This window comes from Fukomys damarensis, unplaced genomic scaffold, assembly GCF_012274545.1.
Source record: "Fukomys damarensis isolate Sample0158 unplaced genomic scaffold, DMR_v1.0_HiC HiC_scaffold_33, whole genome shotgun sequence".
Taxonomy (NCBI): domain Eukaryota; kingdom Metazoa; phylum Chordata; class Mammalia; order Rodentia; family Bathyergidae; genus Fukomys; species Fukomys damarensis.
In genome coordinates, this window is record NW_022900945.1 from 11165748 (window position 1) to 11185013 (window position 19266).

General features: G+C 39.7%; 1 protein-coding gene across 4 annotated transcripts in view; it reads left to right on the forward strand.

Moving 5' to 3' along the window:
- St6galnac3 (ST6 N-acetylgalactosaminide alpha-2,6-sialyltransferase 3) overlaps positions 1 to 19266 on the forward strand; it is a 391438-nt gene that overhangs the window by 201639 nt on the left and 170533 nt on the right. The window lies entirely within an intron of this gene.

A 19266-nucleotide genomic window follows, 5' to 3' on the forward strand; every position in this document is an offset into this window, starting at 1 on the left:
AAATAGACCCTGTGATCTTGAATACCCTAACTTGGTTCCTGACATGTTAAGTAAAATATCATATTGGAATTATGCATTACTTAAAATCATTAGCAGTTGGATTCTTGAAGGAAAATGAAGTATAAATATCTTCCACTCAATTATCCAAAAACCAATTTGCATTTTTTATTATATCCATGTTTTTCTCCAACATTCTGTGAGCCACTCCTCCGCTTCCTGTTCTCCAGGCCTGCTCGCCTCATTTTTCCCCTCCCCTGCTTTCTCCTGTTTCCTCCCTTGGCTGAATTTTGAGCCCTCTTTTCTTTCCCCCTTTTTTCCTCTTTAGAAAGATAACCAGTGGAGAGAATTACTACTCAGTCACTCTTGATGCATACCTTCAGCTCTAATAAGAAATTGCTAAAGGAAGACACTGAAACCAGTGGCTAACGTTTTAAATTATCTGTGATAATCAAGTATGATTCCAATATTCTGACTCCCTCAAAGTATATTCAGTATTATCAAATCTAAAGTTTTAGCTATGTTACCTTATCATTTTGAGGAGGAGGAGAAGTTTCTGGTGTCTTCAGGTATAATTTCAGTGCTGGTTTTTATTTAAAATATTTGGTAAACCATCTCTCTCCTATTGCTAATGTGGGTTGATTTGAATTGAGCATTTTCTACTTCTGGGCAACAAAGTGCACAATTTTATAAAAAATGCACTATGGAGAAAGCTATACGAGGGATCCATTCTACTATTAAAGCTAGGGAGAAGAATCTCAAAGGTTAGATTTGGATCCTTGTGGCATAAGCTGTCTGAAGAGGAGGCAGTAGAGTGAAAGGGAGTAGTAGGTCTGGTACTTCAAAGAAATTCACTCCTGTAGCTCATTCCATATTAATGGACTGTTCTCAAGGGGCTTTGGAACCCTCAGGTCTCTCACTAGCCCAGAGCAATGCAATTAATTAGATATATTTGGTTTTTCATTAGAGTTGCCCCTCAGGGCATCCTCCAGTCATAAGTACAAGCCCTAGACTCATCTGGGGTATCAGAGACGAGTCTCATGTGAGCCTCGTGTCGTGTTTGTTCCTATGTGTTAACATCATGTTGGCTTCTGCTGTGAGCTTTTTATGAGACTACACTGTCACAGATGTGCAGATTGTACAGGAACTGAGAGAGAACAGCTTTGGGAGAGTGTTTTCCTACGGGCTGTGATGAAAAAAGTTGTTCGCATAGTGGGAAAATTACTTGGCAAATTCGCTCATTTGGTCAACTTCATTTGAAAGTATCATTTGCTTGGTAGAATTACCCGAGAAGTTTTCTTGAAGGTCAAAATAATTTTATGATGAATATTTGATTTTTTCCCCCACGGAGTCCATTGTTGTGTGGTTGCTTCACTGAGCACTATAACTAGACACCTCCTCATCCACTTCTTATTCTTCCACCTCTTCCTCCTCCCCCTTCTCCTCCTCCATCTTCCCCTCCCTTTTCCTTTCTATTCTTAAAGAAACCTAGTTGTCCACCTTATAGTATTTTCTACAATCTAAATTTGCTAATTACAATTCCATGACATTCTTCTATGTCAGGATTTCTGTATTGATGTGTGATTCCATTCAGTTCCAGTACTTTGCCAAATCCTTTAAATTGGTCTACCAAGTCTATCCAGAGGAATAATGTCTGGTTGTCCCTCTTACTACTAAAATAACTGCTAAAAATCATTGTCCAAACTCAGTAATTTGTTATGGCTGCACAGTGGTGGTATTTCATCATTGTCTTCTCATTTATCAGCTGATATACTTCATAAAGAGAAGCTTGCCTCCATTAACCACTTGGTTGCTATGAGATAGAAGACAGCACCAGTCTCTTCTGTGATTGCTAGTTTTTATGCATCAGATCCCTAGCATTTTCCAGTGATGACATAGAAGTTTATTATTATCAATATTTAGTTGTTGACTTAAAGAGTTTAACATATTTGAAATATGGTATTTCAATTCGTTAAAGTTTTATCCTCCTGTTCAAATGGTCTTATTTTATCTGATGAGAATCTCTTCACATTGGCTCCGAGTCATTTTGCTGTCCCTCAGCCGTCTGGGATAGCTTCAGACCCTTCTGAACATACCCTAATGCGGATCTAAATTCAGACAGCTTTCCAAAGGGTCTTGTAGGAGCAGGAAGGGCGTGATTTCAGCTCTATGCTTTGGTCTTTGTTTCTTGGACTCTTTCAGGAGGCAGTTAGAATATGACCAATGTGACATAATAAAACTATAATTTAAATAATTATAAATATAAAGTTTGAGTTCAAAACGAAGCTTTAAAGTCAAGCTCAGCATCTCCATGTCTTTATTGTAACTCATCTGCTTTCTGCTTCCTCTTTTGACCATGCTGGCAACCCTGGGTCTCAGAGACACCCTTGCCACCATTTGTCTGCTTTATCCCACAACATGTACATCATAATCTTGGAACAAGAAGGATAGCACAATAAGCCGCGTGATTACTGCCAACATTCTAGGACTGTTTCGCATCGAAGAAGATATTTGAGTGGCAGGCATTCGTGTAGGTCTTACTCCCAAAGTGTGTGCTCGTCAAATCCCCCAAAAGTTTCTAACAGTTCCCTCTTATGTCACCTGGTGAAGATCGCCACAAGAATGAGTAGGAAAGGAGGAGTGTGCACTTCGTTTCACTTTTGTTATAAAGTGATTTTGCGTGGTTTCTCTGCACTCCTTGGAATCTCTCCACAGAAGCTCATTTTTACCATCAAGTTTTTAATGTGGAGGTTCTGTCACCATTAGTATGTATAATTTATAGAATTAAAAAACTTTTTATGTCAGTAGCAATTGTCATGATAGAAAGTTGATTGGCTGGAGCTCCTCAAAGAAAATTTTTCTTCTCAGCTTGCTTCTTAAAATTGTCAAAATCTTTTTTAAAAAATATAACCTTCCCATCTAAGGTCAGCATCTTTCCATTTTTCCAGGGGTTTAATTTTTGTCCTAAGGGATTCCTGACTGAGGAAATGTAAAGTAGTAGAAGAAATGTGTACACTTCAACTTCTTAGAATAGATCTGGATCAGCTCGTGACTATATTTATAGGGATTTGCAAGCCAAATGAAATTTGATTTATTTTATTAGTTACTGCCCATAATTATTCAACTTGTCTACTAGGATGAGCTTGTGAGGAAAGTGGACAGAGCCGAGAGAGCAGGCTGATGCCCCCCGCCTTACCTATTCAGACCCAGTTTCCTTTGGAATTCTAGGTAGGTCCTTTGGCCACCTTTATGGCTTCACTTACAGAATACATTTCTGGAAAACAAGAATTTAAAAATTCTATAGAAATCTTTGAAATGAAAGATCTTTTATTCAAAACAGTCTTACCAAAATGAATCATTTTCCCCCTTTGCATGATTGGTATGCATACGTCATAGTAGCCTGCTGACATTTACACATCTGCATTAATACAACTTAAGGCGGAAACACCCTAGAGGTGCCATGGGGCTGACAGTAGCACATGGTACAACGCTCAACACTGAAGAATGTGATGATGTGCCTGGGACATAGGGATGCAAAAGGAATGTTAAGTTTTCTGGAGAATCAGTAGAGAGCCAACAGGAGATGCTCTGCTTACCTATGGGGAGGTGGGCAACTGCGGCTCACGTGCCACTTTTGAGATATGTTGGCAAATACGGGGCTTGTTTTTAATTAAGTAACAATTGAGAAAGCTATAGTCACCATTACCAGAGCAAAGCTAATTCTATGCTGATCAAAGAGCCTGAACTGCCCTAAATAGGTCTTAATTAGCTGACATCAGTGTGGCTCCGCCTTCAGGGATGGATAACATTAATGAACACTAGCAGCAAGTAGATCAGTGTTTCAAGATGTTCCTGCCTCAGGTGAAGAAGGTGAGAAGAAAGAATCGCTTTTAAGGATTGTTTAGAAAGCGAGATGCACAGAAGTCATTCCCAGAAAGCACTGATGAAATAGTACACTGTTTTGTAAATATCGAAGTCTCTACCTGGTTCATCTTTGTCAGTGGCTCCATCCTTTCCCACTCAATCTTAAAGAGAGAAAAAGAAATCAGCAATGTGTCATTCCTCACCGCGGATGCTAGTGACAGTTTTATAATCTAGCAGGGGTATTAGGTGCAGCCCAGGTTTCACAATTTCAGGTTGGCCATTTTGAAAGTTTTCTCAGGCCACTGGATGATTGACTGTAGGGATTAAATTGGCTCACATCCCTTAGGTTTGCAGCCTTAGTAGCTTCTAGGGTAGGAAGGAGAATTTAGGAACTCTTGTGAACTTCTGTCGGCATACTTGGAAAGCTGCCTCAAAAACACACTGCAGGAAGAAAGGGCACAAAGAAAACCCCAAAACCACATAACTATGCCAGTCCCAAGAGTCAGTCACAAGGCAGAAAAACATCCCCCCTCTCCCCCCAAAATACTATTTGCTATACATAGACTCCAAATAAAAAGACGTCTCATTATTCCTATCTCCAATAAACAGCTCCTGACCCCAGGAAAACCTGTATCAAGAGAAAATAAGCACGGTAGAAAAAGTCTTAGGTTCAAGAGACAGGCACAGTATTAAAAAAAAAAAAATAAGCATTTTCCTTTTGAAGAAGGTCTTTGCAAGTCCCACATCTCAGCACCTTGCGGGACCATCATTGACACAGCCCTGTTGAAAGGAATTGATGTCCCCACCCCACCTGACGTGTTTGGCAGGGACAGTAAGTTCACACAGCAGTCATGGACTGAGCCTTAGACTCCTGAGTTAAAGCATAATAAGGCTCCCGGGGCTGTCTTTTCATGCTAACACTCACTGAGGACAGGGGAATTTCCTTTTTCCCATTATTCATGGTGGCACCCAGTGACCTACGGTACAGTAGGTCTTCTCTGTAGTGTATATGTGCTGGAAATTAAAAATTCAATAAAAATGAGAGAAGCTTGCAATTTATCAAGATATCAGTACCAGCCTCTGGCATTTAACAACATACACACCTGTGCATGCTCACATGCACATAATGCGCTGAGTGAAATTATAATGTTTTTTGTAAGACAGCTTGGGCTAGCATTAATGCAAGAACAACATCTCAAACTCAATGGCCATGTCTTATAAGGAAAGCTGGACAAATTATTGATGGTTATGGAAATCAAGACTTAGAACTGGTCTACTTAGGGAAATAAAGTTTTCCTGGCCTGGAGGATATATCCTGACAGCCAGCCAGATTCACAGCCAGATCATACTTGCTAGTAAGTCCCAAAAGATGAGTATGCTGAATAGTCCCTTCCGTGTAAAGGGTTCAACATCACAAAGGATGTGAAACTCAGAGATAAATATGTCTTGAATTCGGAGTCTTGTTAAAATATGTCTGGGCGTTTAAATTTTATACAGAGTTTTTTAAAGGTTGTTTATTTGCCACGTGGGATTTACCTCTTTAGTTTTCTTCCATCCCTTGTTCTAGAATATGGTTTTCTCCTATTTAGTTCCTTTTTTTGAGCTATCTTCCTTGCTTCACAATGAAGTCTACCTTAAGAAAATTAAGAATGGTTATAGATTTGTCTTTTTAAATGTATGAGCCAGGAGCACTCTATTTTTCTCTCTGTTTGTATACCTTGACTCTTTTTTAAGACAGAATTGACTATTCTAAGAATTTTTGTCTTGTACTGAATAAACATTTCATAATGCCTCACTGAGTGCCCAGAATGTTGTAGGAGCTGTACAGTTGTTTGCTGGAATAAATGTTTTCTTCTGTGAAAGCAGAGGCATCTTCCTGAGTGTGGAATTGCTGGTCATCGAAATGAGCTGCTCTGCTCAGTTCTTTTCTGTGGTGAAGAGTAGGTCCTCTGGATCAGTACAGTACTTTTCAATGTCACCGTGTACCATGTTGCCTGCTGATTCAGCCAGCTTGGAGCAGGGCCTGGGAGTCTGCATTTTGAATATGATAGCAGGCAATCCAGTGCTATAAATCTGCTTAATATTTTGAATTGTGCTATTTTAGATTGCTTTGAACAAAGAGATAAGAAAGCATTTCATTGTTTCTTCAACCAGAGAAATACAGAAACCAAGAACAATGTTTCCAAAATTATCTTGGTACACTCTAGTTGGAGCCCATTTTGTGACCCTGTCCTATCCCTAAGATTCTTCACGATGAGGGTCAGAAATCCTTAAGAACTCCACAAGGGACTTATATATCTAATGAATTTTGTTGCTTGTCCATTTTTCTTACAAGACAATACACCTCTTAAGGCTAATGATTATGCCCATCCTCATTTTATTCTTTTATACAGTTTGCCACCAAAATTCCAAACAGATGTGTTGTTTTTATTCCACTTTTTTCAGCACAAAGGCCCACAGATGTTTCAGGTTTCCTTGAGTTGACCTCAGCAACAGCTCATTTTGCCTCTTCTATCATTTCTACAACTGCTATTTTACTTTAGTACCTTTGCCTCTTACAGGTGTCTACTAGTACACTCCTGCCTCTCTGTTTTTGCAGTTACCTTCCGCCATTACAACACACACAAATGTATCCCATGCTTTACAACTGAATCAAATATTACCCTTTCATGAGGTCCTTTGCAATATCCTCCAAAAGGATTCCTATTTCCTCAGAAAACCCAGAGCACTGTAGAATGGCCTTTTTTATAGAAATCATCACTTTGAACCATGCATTATTGCTATATATGCCTAATCTCTCCGTGTGTTCTATAAACCCTTTGAGACAATGCTACCTGTTGTATATTATACCTCAAGCACCATGATATAATGGTTGACTTTAAGAGGTATTGGGTAAACAGTTGATAGGTGAATGCATAAATGAATGAATTAAAGAAATACAACCTGATCATTTATTGAGTTTAAAAATCTCTTCATCTTTTGGTGAGATATCTGAATTTCAGAGCACTTTTGTTCTGCAAAGAAAGGTTACAGCAATGTCAGAGAGACAAATTCTAAGGAGGGATATCGATAGAAAACTTTCTACAGCTCTATTTAGACACACCACCCTTGCTGTGTTTCACCCAAAGGTTGGCAAATCTATTACCTTTTCTAGGGTTTCCAGGACTAGGCACTGGGTTTTTTATTAAGTCACTGACAGTACCATTTCTCAAACAGAGGTTTGCATCTTAGTTTCACTTCAGTGGTGAAGCAGGTTCCAAAACCTCACTCACAATTTTCTTAGCTGTCTGTTACTTGGAGCGCAAAGCATGTCCCAGTATCCAAACCCAAAGTTATCCTCTTGGCCCTTACAAGGCAGATATAACCACCACCACAGAAGCCAAGAACAAAGACCAAGTAAAGAAGCACTAAAAACTCAGTAAAATCGTCTGAGCTTCACTACTCAAATTCATCTTTTAATCGTTTTCCAAAAGCAGGATGTTCTTTTCTTTGATAAAGTAAAGAAGTCGGGGAGGGGATTTCTCTAGCAAGAATTCTTTTAAATAACTTCATGATGAACAGTCAAAAAGAAAAATTTCCAACCCTCCGCATAGATAATTGATGATGTCACCATAGAGGAAAATGAATGAATTTTTCTGTATAATTCAGATCATGTCACTCTGTTCAAAACCCTGCAGTAGTCCCCCATTTTCCTTCGAATGAAAGGATTACCAGTTTTTACAATGACTGTCATGTGACTCGACTCCTTAGTTCCTCTCTGACCTCTGTTTCTTTAACTTTTCCTGTGCTCCCTGGCTCCAGCCCTAGATATTGGGCGTGCTCATTTTGAGGCCTTTGACTCACTGAGTAAATCCTTTCCTTCCTATTTGTCGCTTGACCAATTCCTCCAAGACTTTGCTGTTTGTCACCCACTCAGTGAGTCTACTGTGACACTACTTAAAGTTAAAATTTCTGCCCCATCTGCCAGCATTTCTAGTTCTGCTTACTTTATTGTTTCCTTTGTTTTCCCCAAAGGACTATCTTCTAACATTTCATATAACGTACTGATTTTATTATTTTTGTGTGTGTTTCTCCCTTTACTAGGATTTAAGTCCTCATGGGACCAGATTGGCACCTGTTTTGTTCACTGATGTGGTTGAAGGACCTAGAATAGTACATGACTTTTATTAATACTCAGTATCTGCTGAATTGATGACCTGAGATAGAAAATAAATCAATAAGGGATTCAGGAAAAGTTTAAAAACTTGTCTTATGGTTCTACCAAAATAACTTACAAAACAAGAAAATAAGTACTTGGAGAAACAGTGCAATTAAGTGACAAGTTTAAAGCAATTTGTTGTGCTCACCTGCAAAAAGGCATTATGATAGGAGCTCTCTTATTCAAAGAGATCATGGTACACAGAGAACGGTCTCCCTGGGTTTTATTCTCCAGTGTCTGGACCAGTTGTTTAAATAGGATTGACTAAATTGGCCAATTCATTTGGCATCCCATAGAAACAGCGAATCTCTCTGTTCACGTTTGGATTGGTAGAACAGGTGTTCTCAGAAGTGAGCTGGCATCAGAATCACCTGGATAGCTGGCTAAAAACAGAATACCGGACTCACCCCAAGAGTCTCCAGTCTCTGGGTCAAGGCCAGAGACTTTTGCATTTCTAAAAAATGTCCAAGGAATGTTTTTTGCTGTTGAAGTCACACATTAGGAACCACAGTAGTAGAGAAAGATTCTACCATATCCAGAGTCACATTCAATTATTTTGCAAACATTTGGCCCTGTCATTTTTATGCCATTTGTGTAGCGTTGTGTGTACATCTATAATTATTTTTATGATATTTTAATGGTGAGGAATTTTTGACCTCCTATGAAGATCCAACTGCTACTCTGTCATTTTATTCTTCACTTTCTTAGGCTCTTGCTCCTCTCATTGTGCCAGATGGTGCTGCTCATTAGCTTTTAAGGAAGTGATGCTTTATCATTCTTGATAGGGACACAAATCATTCTGTTCTCTGTTTCTGATTAAAAAGTCAACATTTGGATGTATGTTCAACCTATTATTTGCTTTCCACTTGTGCTCATTCGGTATTATTACCCTGACAATGTATGAGTTGGTTGTTTTCCCTCTGTCACGTATTTCTTTCAAATTGTGATCTTTTAAAGCTCAGATTGGCACTGTTTCACAAGTGTCATCATCTTGGCCTCATCTCCACAAATATGTAGGTCCTCTTTTGCCTGAATTATCAGGATGAAGTGGTTATTGCTAAAGTATATCCATAAATTTAATCTATGGAATATTTCCATTCCTATATGAAGAAGATGAAGTAAAGAAAGCATATGATTTGGTGAAAAATATGGAAAAAAAAAGAAGACTCTGAAAAACTTAGTGAGACTCTGACAAGGTGACTGGGCAGCCTTTTCCAGAAGCATCAAAACCATGCGGAAAAGAGAACTTGTTAGAATTCAGGACCTGGGAAGAAGTCATAGATGCAATTTTAAATTGGAGCAAAACATTTTATTTTCATTTATAATTTTAGGTGCAAGAAGAATTAAAGTTATCACTAGGCACTCTGTTAGGCACATAGGCATGAGTAGCCCTCATCTCTGGATGGGTAGTGTTCATTGGTTCTCTCCAGAATACTTCTCTTTATCCTCTTAATACTGAACTTGTGAAAGTTTCTTGAATTTTGATTGATTGGAGGTAGGAGAGAGATGGAGAGGTAGGCAGAGACTCTCATGAAGAGTGAGCAGATTACTTTAATTTCCATAGTGGAGAGAAGCTCTTGAACCATTAAATGTTTATGAATCAGGGTGCTAATATCGCTGTAATGAAATGCATGTCCCCCAGAATAGGGATCGTTGTGGAGCCACATGATTTCTGAAGGTAAACTCAAAGCCAAGAATATTTGCTGTTTCAAGGTGACTTTTCCACTATGTGTTCTTTATTTTTTTATATATTTCTGCAGTTCTGCTCTGTCAGTCCTTAACAAATAACAATTAAGTTTCCTTAGGGGTACATTAATTTTTTTCTATCAGTGGAGCAAATTTCACTTGAGTTTCCTAGAGATTGTAAGTAATTTGCCCTTTATCGTCTTTCATCTTCATCATAACTCATCTGATGGCTCACCGTCCCATCTTAATTAGGAGAGAAGACCCTTCCAAAAGCAAACTCTGTGTCCTGGAAGGAAATACATAAAATATGTTAAAAGCAGAAATGCCTATAAAAGTGGCTCATCATATTTCCCTAGCAGGTGGATTCCTGGTGGGCAAAGAGTGTGTTTCTAGAGATTTTGCTGCCAAGCACATTGTGGGTGTTCGATAAATATTAAATAATAAGAAGAATTTCCTAATTAAGATGAACATTTTTCTCTATTAAGCAGATGGTGCTCCATAGGAATAGCCCATTATTTATAAGTATGACACAAGGTGCTGACAATTGTCTAGGAAATGTAGCTCTCACTCCAGCTGCTGGTTATATGTTAAAGCAAATTTTCTTGTCAAACAGCTTGATCAGTATTAGTTAATGTTTGTGATTAAAAACTATGAGTAGAGATGGACTTTACATGCATATGCCTGTAATCCCACTTTTTTTTTTTTATTATGAATATGGGCTTTGACTGTGAATGTATTTCTTGCTATTTCACGCAAGGCAAGGTTTGGCAACACAAGAGCACACTTGCTTTTATCCTATAAGCCCACTGTTTGCTTTGAATTCTCTGCAGTGCCTGGTTCCTAAAGACATTTTTCTTTCAAGTCATTTGAGTATCTCTTCATGGTTAATAAAATTGGATGTGAACACCTATATGATATTTGCAATGCTTATAGTCGTAGCTGAAACCTCAGTGGAACGAAGGAGAGTTAATTAGGCATTCCCAAAATACACATCATTTTATGATTTTGCAGATCACCCCAATGAAAATAACAGTCTAATTTTGTCAAGTCATGTAAATTACAGAGAGAGGGATGATGAGAGTAGGCAATTCTCAGTTCTTTGGAGAAGTTAATTTTGTTGTCAGCACATCCACATTTCCAAAAATCACAAATCACAGGCGGAACTTTCTAGCACAAGTGAGATTTGGTGATCAGATACTATTTCCATTTCTAACGTCTGCCTTCTATAAAGAGTCTATGCAAATGGGAGCTTTCAAGAATGTAAAGCTAGCAGCTTCCCCTATTAAGAGCTTAGTGAACAGCTGCCATGCTTTCTCATAAAAGATAGAAAACATCCTGTTTACTAACATCCCGCCCATGTGCCCTCTCCAGAATACACCCACACAAATCTCTTCTGTTAGGTGGAGGGGCTCTTGTTTTGGTTTGAGATAGGCAGCACAGACATACAGCTTCATTCAAGGCTTGTGCAAAGATCTTTGAACACATACGTATTCCCTGGGTGCGATGGAGGTGTCAGACGTTGTCTTAGACACGGAATTTCCAACTCATACACTCGGAGCACATTCTCTAGCTTGACTGGTAATTCACTGGCCATTCTGGCCTGTGTTGGCAGGTTCTTTGCATCTCATCTCCCCTCCTTATTTTTAATATTTCTAAATCCTGCTCATCAGGATGTCAGTAGGTAGGAAGTGAAAGTAGCTGAGAAATCCTGCCGAGATAGAAGAAATACCAGTATGAACAGAAAAATATGTTGACCACAAACATGTGCAGTGAACCAAGATGTGTTCCTGAGCTAGAAAAGTAAGCATTGTGCCAAGGTCCTTTACCTCACTGTTAGGCAGTCAGTGCGCTAGAGACTTCACCTGCATTCCCCACAGACCTGTTAAGAAATCAAGAGCACGTGTTTTTTTTTTTTTGTAAACCCAGAGTCAGAGTCCACCCAGAATATGAGCTCATAAATATGTTAGCTTAAGCAAAGCTTATGATAATGTAGAGGATGAATCATCTTTCTATTTTAAAGAGCATGTATTCTATAACTCAGTATTTCTGGACCCCTTCCAAATGTCTGTCTACGTGGTTTTTCTACTTCATTCCTTTTAGGTTTTGATTCAAATGTCACCTTAGCACAGAGCCCTTCCTTGACAGCACCCTCCACCTCACTGCAACCTGCTTACCAAGCTTAGTTTCCCTTTCTGCCACTTATCTTTGCTCTCCTCAGTCTTCCCCATCACGAGATCAGGATTTGTTTACCGGTGCTGTATCTCAGCCCACAAAGGGTACCTGAATCCTGGGTGTCACTCACTACCCAGTTTCGAGGGGTTGTTTGAGATTGTTCATTCATTATGTAAAAAAACATTAGTAAGAACTTAGAAAATTCCACTCCTCTGTGTCCCAATCTTTCCCTTCAGTTTCCTTTGTGCAGTTTTATTTCTGTGAGCTTTATACTTTGAAAGATGTGATCGGTAGAAAAGCACATTAATGTGGTACTTAATTCATCTCTACATTTTTATAATTTTCATACAAATATAACCGCCATCAGAAATTGTGATTACCAGGAGAACCACACTGAAGTTGTGAAATTCTAGCCAAAATACAAAAAGACTGATATTTTAATAAGATTATGTATTGAATAAATAAATGATTCCTGCTTGAATTTTTGAGATTTCATCCATAGACTCAAGGACCCCTTAGTAGTCTTCATGGACCCCTTAGTAGTGCAGAGTTCTCAATAAAGAAATTCATACAGGAACCGTAAGTACTCATTTTATGGTCGGGAAAACCTCCCAAATCAGTGACTTTCTCAAGAGCCCATCTCTTGTGGTGCAGCTTCTGAATCCTGGGGAGTTGTTATATTTACTGTTCCCTGTATGTTTTAGTTACTTTTTTGTCACTGAAACAGAATATCCAGCACCCACAACTCATAAACTTTCGTCCGGCTCTCTGTTTGCAGAGGGTTCAATCCACAGTCAGCTGACTCCAAGGCAGGGCAGCATGGCAGAGAAGCTCTGCAGAGGAGAAAGAGTGCATGCCATGGCAGAGGGAAGCAGACGGAAGGACCAGAGGGGAGGGAGGAGACAGACCCTCGCAGGCCACGGCCCCGATGACCTGCCTCCAAGCAGATGTCACCTCCCAACATGACATCAGCTGTGAACTCATCAGCAGATTAATCCAGGGATGAGTACCAGGACCCCATGATCCAACGACTTCCCCAAACCCTCACCTATGAGCACATGAGGCTTTGGGGGAGCATCTCCATACAACCATAACAACGTGACTCCCAATCATTAAACGGAGCACCAGCTGTGAGGTTCACCATCAGCTCTGTGGACTGCCTGCTTCTGAGTCTCCTGGAGAGTCTTGCGTCACCTCTTAGCCCTGTGATTCAGAATCTCTGGGGATGAAGCCTCGGGCTTGGCACTCCATCAGCTGTGAAAGTTTATCTACCACATCGTAGCAGAGTTTGAGCGATGGTGACCTACTGTACTTCAGGATCCTTGCTTCTCATCCTTTGAGGTGGAAAAATAAAAAATTTAAACCATATCACCAAGCAATAGGAATATATTATTATTGATCCCTTGGACAAACAGCTTTATTCAGGGAGGGAAACTAGCCATGTTAAAATCTGTTCATCAAGTTGGATTAGCTGAGCTACTTCAAAATTTTTAGTCGAAATTACTGTCATCTGCAGGGGATTCAAAGATAAATGAAGCAGCCCTAGGTAGCTTGTTTCACAGGTCTCTGGGGAGTGCAAAGGAAGCTGTTTCACTTCTGTTGTAGTCCTCAGGACCAATGGATGCAGCCAGTGAAGGCCAAGCCTTGAGTAGGCCACATTCCTGGATATCACTGCGTACTCCCCATGTCTCCCCAAGTCCACCAAGGAGCCTGGCCTTTCCATAAATGATAGGAAAGAGACCTACTAGAAAAGAGCAAAAGCTCAGTGAAGTGTCGTCATTATTGTCTTTGCTGCTGTTGTACAGGAACTGTACCTTTGCCATCATTGCTCTCCAGGCACTTTGGTCTTTGCCCTTGTTCTCATAAATTTCCCCCAGATTTCATCATTTTGGGGGATAAATCATACAGTTCATCAGCGTTTTCCTTCTTGACATACAACCCTGAAATTGAACAATTCAAAAAATTCCCCAGAAATGGCTTTGTGGGATTTTAATTTAATTCTCTGCATGGTGAAAGCTGTTTCAGACATTTTTCAAAGCCTAGGCTACTGAATATTTTATACGATGGAAACTGTCTTACAAGAGTTAAGGACTTTTGGCTGCAAAAAAAAAAAAATGAGGGGTAATATACTTGAGGAAACCTTGTAAACTGGAACTTCTCATAAGAATATTAATACCTTATTTTTCTCCATCTTAAAATTTCCTCAGGCATGTGCTGAATGAGCTGCTTCATGGTTGTAGTTTTGTTGTTCTTTCTGTGTTACTTCGCAGTTCTCCCTGTGGCTGTCTTATTGATTTCAACACTGTGGTCATCATTATAGGAAAATGGAGGCATTAATAACTTGGCCTCCATGGACAGACTGTAATAGAAAACCTTATAAATAATTGCCCACTAATGGGAAAATTGAAAATATGCACTGTATTATAATGGTCATAATATAATCATTAAAATTACAATTATGTGACAATGAAAGAACTCATTATGCATTAGTTTATCTTTACATAATGTTAATAGCTAATGAAAGAGTGACAATTACATCTAATTAAGCTTAACAACATTTCTGCACTTCTTATAAACGGGCTATATTTTGCTTGAAATAGTATCTGTGGAAACATTAGTGAAGCCAAAGTCTATCTTGAATGTGAGTTTTGAAATGTAACCATCAGTTCTATAGAAAAGCCTTACTCGAGTGCCTTTCAGAAATGTGGTAGATTTATACCATAGGTAGCTTTATAACTAAGTTTCTTGGATTATGTCACTGATACAGTTAAAATATCCATTAGCCTTTTCTTTCTCACTAATTTCTGTGTGTGTGTGTGTGTGTGTGTGTGTGTGTATGTGTACTTGGCTCATTTGTGTTTTGTCTTTAACAATCAAGCTAAATTGTGAAGCTAAATTCTCAAGTTACAGAAGTTCACCTAAGTTTGAGTTAGTGACGGATAGAGTAGATGTTGGCTTTTGCTACTGATCATAGTACACAACTGTCTGCCACATTCTACATGATAGATAAAATACAAACGCGGAGCCGGAGATTTAGCTCAGTGGTTCAGTGGCCTGCCTTGAAAGTGCAGGACCCAAGTTCAATCCCCGGTACCAAAAAAAAAAAAAAAAAATACAAACGCAGTTTTCCTTGTGTAAAGTGAGGCTGAAAGGAATAATATGTGCCTTTAGTATTTTTATTAAAATGCAACTAAATATTTACAGATTTCATGACCCAGGCCAGGCAGATGATGTGTATTAGCAAATATAAGAAATTGGTGTAGCCATATTTGTGACATATTACAGTTTTGCTCATATTATAATACCAAGAGAAAAATTCCAACCACTTTCTCCATTAACATTTTGTTGTGTGTTGTAACTCAGACTTTTTTTTTATCTCCTTGAAGAATACAATCTAATAGATAATAATATAAACAGTATCAAGGCCTTCAGTATTCGATTAGCACCTTCCCCAGCATGGAATCTTAGGACTCACCTTCTGGAATACATTGGCCATGTCATCAGAGTCTCCAGCAACTCTACTGTCACTTTCAGAATGATAGACTGTCGGCTTCCTTCTGGACACTTGTGTGAGACAGGACCACTGGCCTTAGTCTTAGGCCATCAAGAAACATCAGGAAGCAGCCTGTTTTAGAAAATCCAATCAGAAACTCAGTTCCTTCCAAAAAGCCATGATCACGCTGATCTTTATTTTTCTGTTCTCTTGGTATGTTTGGCACAGTGACACATTCCCTGCTGAAAAGGACTCGTTAACTGATATAGCATCAGCCATCACTGTTGTATATCATCTGCAGCCTTGGTTTTGCTTTTAAATATTGATCTCTTTGAACAGGTTGGTGATTATTTTCCATGTAAAACATAATCTTTCTCAAACTTTACTTCATCTTTCTAAAGCAAACTCTGAGTAACCGAGACCATCACCTTTTGTTTCTTAATTCCCTTGATTATGTGGTGTGTTTCTATTTAAAGGACCTCACCGTCTTACGCCTAGACTATTTTAATATTCCCCAACTTTTCTCACATCTCATCATTTTCTCTTCAATCCGCATTTTGTACGTGCACCACATTAATCTTCCTAAATCGCTTTGCATTTCATTCACCTACCCGCAACATTCTGATAGCTGCTCTTGCCTGTCCTATCTTTCATCTGCCATTCTTGTCCTTCTGAGGATTTTGCAAAACCATTTATCTAGGTTTGTGACCAGCTGGACTCTAGCCTAACCCATGGTACCTGCTCATTATTCCTCAGTACACATTTGGAGTCCTGTATCTCTGCTGGCCCCATTTCCCCAGCTGAAATGCCCTTGTTTTCGTACTCCTGTCATATAAATCTTGTAAGGCACAGCTCAAGAGTCCACTCTTTCATGCAGCTATCTCTAACAGCCCCATTTATTTCTTCTTCTATGCATTCCTCACCGTTTATTTTTTTCTGCCCTGTATCTTGCTCCTTGCACAGGCTGGATTGGCTGTCTGTCTTTTATGTATGATCCTGTCTGGTCAACAAGATTGACAAAATTGGAAGCCCCCTAGGCTGTCTTGCAGAGTACACAGTATATATTAGGGTCTCAACAAAGATTTGTTGATGAGAGTGCCAATTTTGGAAGCACTTGGAATGTAATACTCAAAAGCCTTCTCGCAACTAGTAGAACCTGCCTGGAGCTGATTTTACACTGAGAAGTAATGTTTCCCGAGCCTCTTTCTAATAGAAGCCTTGTAAAACCTCTCGGCAGAATCAAGCATGATCCCCTCTGCCCTGAACTCCAAGACATTCTCCTTGGGGAAGTATTCCAGCTGACAGTTTATAGGAGGAGACAGACACACAAATATCAGCATCGCAGCTCAACCGCCCCCTCTCTTTTTTTTTCCAGCTTTAATTGAGTTTATTGGTACATTTTAGGGATACAGTACAGTTACATTCATTGTTGGGATCTTGTACCTTTACATGACAGGTCTTGATTCTCATTTTTTCCCCTTACCCCTGCCCTCCCTTCACCACCCACTCTCTTGCTGAGGGCGGCTGTCTCAGTCTCTCACCGTAGAAGAGTGCGTAACTGGCCTTATATCTGTGAGGAGCAGGGGCTGGGTCATCTGTAGCTGATCCCACTTAGTGAACCCCAGAAAGTAAAGCAGGTAGTAGGGCACGGTGGCATATGCCAGTTATTCCGGCTATTCTGGAGCCTGAGGCAGGGGAATCACAAGTTCAAAGCCAGCCTAGCCAACTTGGTTAGCTCTTGTCTAAAAAAAATTTTTTAAAAAATGGCTATAGATATAGCACAGTGGCAGAATGCCCCTGAGTTTACCTCAAATATGAAAAATAAATAAGCACACATACAGCAGACAGAAAAACAGACAAAATAAAAACAGGTGAGCAGTGAGTAGGCTTCCCAGCACTGTCGACTCACCATCTGGGTGACCGTGGGCAGGTCACTTCCCACTGTTTCAAAGTTTTACTTTCCCCATTCTAAAATGGGGAAAGAGACCGGGCATGGTGGTGCGCTCCTGTAATCCCAGCACTTGGGAACCCAAGGCAGGAGGATTTCAGGGAGTTCCAGGCCAGACTGGGCTACGCAGCGAGTTCAAGGTCAGCCTGAATTTCACAGCAAGACTCTGTCTCAATAAAATAAAATAAAATAAAATGGAGAAGGAGCTTCAGAATTAAAATTTGATGATTTTTTCCCCAGAAATCATAGGCTGGATAAGTACGACTAAAATAAAAATTGTATTTTGATAAAAAGTTAATGTTCAAGGCAAAGCCACCTGATTTTTGTAGCTTTTCATTTCGTAGAGGTAAAGCCATTACAAATTCTTCCTTCCCCTTCCTCCCTCTCCTTCTACCTCTCACCACTCTTCCTACTCCATTTCCCTTCCCTCTCTGCCTCCGACAACACACACGCACACACACACAGCACAAAGGCCACCCACATGATCTTCTGTCAAATCATTTTTTTTCTCCCAGAACTCTCTTGCTTGCCACCTTCTCATTTTTTGTGGAGAGAGCTACAAATTAAACAGGATAAAGAAATAAGATAAAAAGCTAATTTATTCATTTATTTATTCATTTATTCATTTATTTATTTGGGTTCTGCTTTGTCAAAGGCTCTTTTAGACCACTTTAATGTTCACAGCAGAAAGTGCAGAGCAAGCCCATGTATTCCATGCTCCGACACGCACTGCCTTCTGCACTCTCCACGGCCCCACCAGGGTGAAACACTCACTACAATCTACGAACCCACTTTGGTGATGCATCAGGATTTTTTTTATTTCCCCAGTCTGCACTTCACACTGGGGCTCACGCTTGGCGACATCCAGTCCTTGAGTTGTATAATCCATAGGATGGTGAACAGATGTATCCACTGTTCTGGTACCACCCCGTGTATTTTCGCTACCCTAAAAAGCAGTCTGTTTATTCTCTCTCCTCCCAACACTTAGCAATTACTTTCTTTGTACTCTGTCTATAGTTTTGCCTTTTTAGCGTGCCATGTGGTTGGGATCTCATGGTGGGCAAGCTTTTCAGATAGCACCTTTCACTTAGTAATAGGTGTTTAAGATTCCTTCGGATCTGTTCATGGCTTGCCAGCTCATTTCTTCAAGATGCTGAGTAATTTTCCATTTGTCTATACCGCCATTTATTTATCCACTCACCTACCGGAGAACATCTCAGTTGCTTCCAACTTTACTTTCAGTTGTGAATAAACACCCATATACAGATTTTTGTGTGCACATAAGTTTTTATCTCCTCTAAGTCAAAAATATTTTATTTCACGCGGTGAAAAATTCTAGCTGACATCTGTAGCTAAGTTGCCGCTATTGATTTTTTTCCCCTGTATAATGCGGAACAATTTACCCTTTTTGACTTACAGATATCGAATACAGCTGGTCTTTTTCCTTCGTTTGTACTATCACAAATAGTTCTGTTGTTTAATGAAAAAATTTGAAAAGGAACGTGGCAGTTGCGAAGCTTCTCTAGCTGATGACAGAGAGTGAAATACGGGGGCATCTTTTCCCTCGTGCCGTGGCTCTGACTCTGGTGGGCAAGACTTCTCCCATCCCCTGCTCCTACCTCTTGTACTGTCTCTTCTCTCCTTTCCTTCTGTACCTTCCTACTTCCTTCCCTCTGTAGCTCTCTTTGTTCTCAGAGATCTTGCCTTTGCTTTTCAATGCTCTTTGGGGCACAGACTGATTGGATAACTCTCTTCTTCCTTCGGCTGGGAGCTTTTCTCTGCCCTATGCAGATGTATGGTAGTGCTTGCCATTCTCATTAGTCCTTTTGTTATCTTGATAACATTTTTCTTGATTTTTTTGTTTCATCGGATTTTTGTTGTTGTTTGCTTTTTAAGCTTTTATCTATA